We start from the raw sequence: 6084 nt of genomic DNA on the forward strand, positions 1-6084 counted from the left end.
GCTCATAACAACAAGCTTGCCCCCCCCTACCCCCTAATTGCAGAGTCACACATAATTATTACAGAATTGCTTTTTGAACGGTATTGTACGTAGGCCTGAATTGCGACTGTTTGAACAAAGTTAGGCATCAGTAACACAACATCTTTTCATCACTTCAGTGTAGAGGGAGGGAGGGACTTGGATGTGTAGAAGTTCAGTTTTCTCCAGGTCTGTTTTTTATTTGTCTTGGATCCACGTGATCATGTACTGACTTCTATATTTTCGTGTTCAGACTCATCATTAGACGGTTACATTGAGATCAGGTTCTACTGCTTATCGAAGGTTTCCAATTAACTGGTCTGGATTGAAATAATGCTTGAACTATGCAAAGGACAAAGGATAAATAAAAGACAAACAAACACATAATGAATCAACATAGCACTTGGGACACAACAGTTAAAGGGGTAGTTCGGAATTTTGGACATAGGGCCTGATTCCGAAGTGAGCATTGGTATTCTATATCACTGGAGACAGTTTTCAACACATTTCATTCAGTCCTTCTAGTTGCAGAGTTCGCTCGTGCTAGGCTAGCGCACGTCAACGGGCAATGCTAGCCTGCTATTAAAAACAGTCTTACCCACTCCACAGTACACCCGAGGTAAATCAATTATAACGCCAGACTATAGATTGAAATGTCTGTGTTGATAGAATAATGTTAGAAATAAAACTAACCTTGCATCGCATGAATCATCGAGGGACTACTTTCTCAGCAGAAGCGGAATTCTACTATGCGCTGGTTAGGTTTGTAACCGAATCACGACAGAAGAACGTAAACAGAGAAGCGTGGGACAGAAGCGCAATTGAACGACTAGGCAACATGATGGTTGAGTGTGCTTTTAGAAATTGTAGAAATAAACGGTACAGATGGGCACCACAAAGTTTCCACCAATTTCCAGTGCGAGATCCAGAAAGGACTCAACTGTGGCTTGTTGCTGCTGGCTTTGACATCAAAACACCGGCTCGTACATGTACGGTTCGTTGGATACAACAAATTCCTCATAATAGTCTTCAAAAGCAGATGCATCGCTAACTCCCCCAAACGTGGCCATATCTTGTTAATTTAATACGCTTGTAGAATTCCTTCGTTAACTGTACTCTGCGTTTGTAGCAATGACAGCGGCAGGTAACCTAGGTATCAGTCCGCCGCTGCCGTAGCCTACGTACAGGAATATAAACACTGCTGCTGAGACCCCGCAATTCCCTCAAAATGCAATGCAATGCAAGGTTGGTTTTACTTCTAACATTATTCTATAAACAGACATTTAGATTTATAGTCTGTCGTTATAATTGATTTACCTCGGGTGTACTGTGGAGTGGGTAAGACTGTTTAATAGCAGGCTAGCATTGCCCGTTGACGTGCGCTAGCCTAGCACGAGCGAACTCTGCAACTAGAAGGACTGAATGAAATGTGTTAAACTGTCTCCAGTGATATAGAATACCAATGCTCACTTCGGAATCAGGCCCTATGTCCAAAATTCCGAACTACCCCTTTAAGCACAATGCACCGCCCTTTCTCTATCTCACTCTTTATTGGAGTATTTGTGCTGAAATGGTCTAGAATTGCCATTGCCTTCGTTTCATGTTTAAAGAGACTTTATGGACTTTTAGGGAAGTCTTGGGGCCCCTGCTAGAGCTGCTGCCCCCGCGACCCGACCTCGGATAAGGGGTTCAAAGATGAGGATGAGTTCTGGTCACGCTGTAACACACATTTACATTACATCATTTAGAAGACTTTTTAGCAAATTATGAATACAGAGAAGCAATTCTTTTAATGCTCAGAGATTCGCCCTATTCCTTTATCAATTCTAAAGTGAAAAAAGGGAAAAGCTATTGTGGTGAGTGAAAGCATTTCTTCTTTACCACACATCTTTCCTATTGGCACCGCAAGAGATTTCAAATGTGTGAAATGATTCCTTGATGGTCCATTCCATAGAACTAAGTAGCAACTAGCAGTGCGGTTGCAGATTGCGACCACCTGAAAACCACCCCTTATATGAAGTAAAAAAATATGCCAAAACTGAATTAGATTTAGTCTCAATCATGTTTAGGATTTTCTTTTTTACGAAAAAACGGCTATTGGCTATATGAGGCCATGTCAGAGACGTTAAGCTACTAGGATACAAGGTTACAAAATATAATGTCAACACAATGCACCTATAAAGGTCTGCAAAAGAGAAAATATCTCAAAGCTACAATTTGTGTGTGTAAATCACACAGAAAGACCATCTTTCAACATGGCACTCATTCACTCATTCTAAATGCTGTAAACCTCAGGAGGGCATTGTGTGTGAGAGTCAGAATCGATACTCTCAAGAGTCACTTCCTATTTACTAAATGCAGGCAGTAGGCAGGCAGTCTGGTGTAGCATCCAGAAGGAAGTGAAAACGTCGTTATTTTGTAACATTGAAATAAGGATGACTCATCACACTGCATACAGGTTAAATGCAATTGCACTGCTATTCTTTCAAGGCATATAATCGGAGCAAACTAGTTTTGGTGAGTCCTCTATGTTCCACTAACATCATTCATGTTCCATCTATACACTTAGACACATCACATCAAATATATATATAAATGCTCTGATGATTAATATTCTACACAAATAGCATTAATCATGTGATAATTTTTTTCAGGGCGATTAAATATATACAAATTGTCCTTCTCTAGTTCAGAACCAACAAATAATAGCCGAGACAAACCTTCCTTTATGGGAAAATTTAATAGTTATTCAATGTTCTACATTTTACAGTAAATATTATACAATTACAAACTTGGCTTAGTTATAGTATTAAGATCACTAACTGATCTTAAAGAAAACCTCAACAACGAAAAAACATAAAAAATAAAATTAAAATAAAAAATTAAGACAGATTTACACTTCATATCACAAGCCTGACGCGGGGTCCTTCCCTCTGGACCAAAATAGCTAACATACAAATCACTTCTCTCAATGCTTAAGAGACGCTGGCCTTCAGTTTGTAACACAACCATACGGTAACAGAAATACCATAGCATGTGCAAACTGGCTACCAAACTAAACACACTTCCAAACGGGAGGATTGGGACAGGGGGGGTGGGGTGGGAGGGTTTGTTCCTAATACTCGATCCAGAGTGGATACAAGTACTCTTTTTTTGTTTTGGAAGACAAGGAATTTCCGCTTTTTGCATCACATTTAGTGTCAAATTAGACTAAAGAGCAGAGAACTCGAAAACAAATATTGAAACAAAATAAATCCCAAACCAAAAGACAGCTGCAGCAGAATACCAACGACATTAAGGAGCCTACTTATCACTTTTGATGGTAGTGTTAAGATTCCTATTCATTAAAAATAAGCTGATTGAAAAACAGCAAGGCAAAACAGAAGCAGGTAGGAACAGGAACAGAGGGGAGGTTCAATGTTGTGAATCCATGGAGGTGTGACCTCACTGCCACAAGTGAAGAAACAAGACTCAAATAATTTCATTACACACAACGGAGAGGGGGGAATGCCATTAAGGTTAAGAACCTCTGAATGTTTGGAAATGTCACCGACGATGGAATGATGCATGGAGAGTTGATAAAAGAAAAAATCATTATAACTTGCTAATGATAACGACAACTTTGCATGCTTTCCCACACCCGAAACATATGAAAGTGTTGAATTGTCCACCCTCCATAAGTACAAATGGAAAGACATAAAAGAGAAGGAGACCACAGTGCAAAGGTGACATTTGAGATAAGTGGTCAAAACCACCCATCTTAAAACGAAATCCTTTTAAGTCCTGTCGGCGTTCTCGTTGATTATCTTGTCTAGTTACAAACCAAAAGAAAAACTGTAGGAGTTCCAAGAACTGACATGTATTACTCTCCTTGTTGGATATCCGATTGCAACTGTATTAAAAACGGCTATACCCATTTTAAAACAATAGAGAAAACATGTTTCCCCAAAAATGGCTATGTTGGCAGCTACCATTTATTAGACATTTATTGAGGACAATTTTAATTGACAATGCTGTAGTGTTTTTCTGGCAGTTGGTTCAGTTACCACGAAACACAGAGGCTTAAAGGATTAACCAACATATAGTGGTGCCATCTAGAGCTTGAAACTGCATCGTTAATTCTATCAAAATGATCAATTGGCTTGTTTTCACATATCCAATGTTGGCGGTTAGGACTGGCCTTTAAGAAATAGGGGCAAACGTTGAGGGTGAAAATGAGAGGGTACGAAAAATAAAAGGGAGTGGCACAGGACAATGACACGTGTCCCGTGAACCATCATGATGTAGGTAGAATGGAATGCAACATGGGATAGGATCTGAGGTATCCATTAACAACAAGGGATAATCAGTACAACAAGGGGAAGGCGAGAAGGTCAAATCCAGTAAAAACACAGAAGGAGCCAGGACAGCGACAAGTCATCACATCACAGAAAGACAGACGGAACGAGGAATATCGATTGCTATTCAACATTTTGGTTGAAGTATGGCACAGAGTGAAGGACGCACAGGGAAGGGGGCAGAAGTTTGAGGTTTAATTTGCTTAAAGACAGAATAAAATCAAAAATGGATAGACGCCACTTGTTCCTATTCTTGGTGAAACCGTCAGATCGGCCGCACGTGTGTTAAAGTAAGAAGTAAGGCCGGTTCTATCCATTTTATCATCTGTGATTCACGCTCTGCCTCCTCCGCCGCTTCAGGCTCAGCGTAGTCAGGCTGAAGTAATCAAAGAATAGTCCCGGGGACTCGACGACATGGACGACCAGAGAAGCCCACTTTGGGCTGTTGGCCCAAGCAGATACGCTGCTCCTTCTTAAAAAACGCAGACCCATGCCAGCACATGAAGTGATTTACTTCTGTAAGTGACACCCTTGAAATGTAGAGACCTAGCTTCAACCCCCTCCTCCACAACAGGTGTGGAGCGGCCAGTGACAGAGGTAAATAAAACCAAAATAGAAAAATAAAATAAGCAGTTACAGTAGCTGCCACAGTGACGCAACCATGCTTAGCTAGAAACACATTACTGTACCACTCGCTGTATAAATATACTGCATTTTTTTTTTCCTTAAGAGATCCAATGCTATAGTGAACTACACCTGAATAGTATGCATACCCATTATGCTCAATTGACCACTGAGGGAAAGGAAATCAGCAAAAACCAAAACGTAGGACTTAAAAATACTGACAGAAGTTGCGGTTGATTAAATAATTCTTTATGAAAAAGTAACATGACACTGCTATCTGAGGAAAATTCATAGTATTTGTCTATCAATCCTTTTAAATGTTTTAAGATTTAGTTTAACAATAGTTCAGTGTTCAGTTTTATGCGGCGTGTACATTTTAACCAATCGCAGTCCAAACACCTAGTGGCAGTCGATCTTACTCTAGTGATTTTCCTGTAGTTCCTCCTCATACATTATGATGAGTTTACATCAAACAGCAGTGCCATGAAATACGCTTTGCTGAGTATAATCCTATAAGTGTCAAAGACTAAGAATACCTCACCAAATACTCAACATTATGCATATTTTTTTCTCAATTTAATTATGATATAAATTGCCTCTTTCACCCTACTAAAAGCCTAGGTACCTGTACTTAGCATTTTAAAAATTAAAGACAGATTATTTTTGTTGCAATGTTTTGTTCAATCTTTCCTCCCAACATTATTTGATATTGAAATGCCTGATGTGTCATCATCTCATGGGCAGTATGCCATATTTATTGAACATAGGCCGCACACACAGTCGGCCAATCTGTCATTTTGAGAATTTCTAGAACAAGCCATTTTATAAATCAATTCAAAAACGCTCATAAAATAATGACTGCGCGGAAACAGATGGAGGCGCTCCGTCTAATTATTATTACTTTATTATTGCAATATCAAACCACGTCATCTACGTACTCACACTGTAAATGCTTCAGTTAGACCAACCTGCACCCCCTGAACATTATCTAGCCTTTTAAGATGTATTTTTTCTTTTATCTTTTCTTTAATGATCTCGAGAGAAAAAAACCACACTATGTCCAAGACCCACCCACCCCCCCCCCCCCACCCCCACCAACGCCACC

This window comes from Gadus chalcogrammus, chromosome 16, assembly GCF_026213295.1.
Source record: "Gadus chalcogrammus isolate NIFS_2021 chromosome 16, NIFS_Gcha_1.0, whole genome shotgun sequence".
Taxonomy (NCBI): Eukaryota; Metazoa; Chordata; class Actinopteri; order Gadiformes; family Gadidae; genus Gadus; species Gadus chalcogrammus.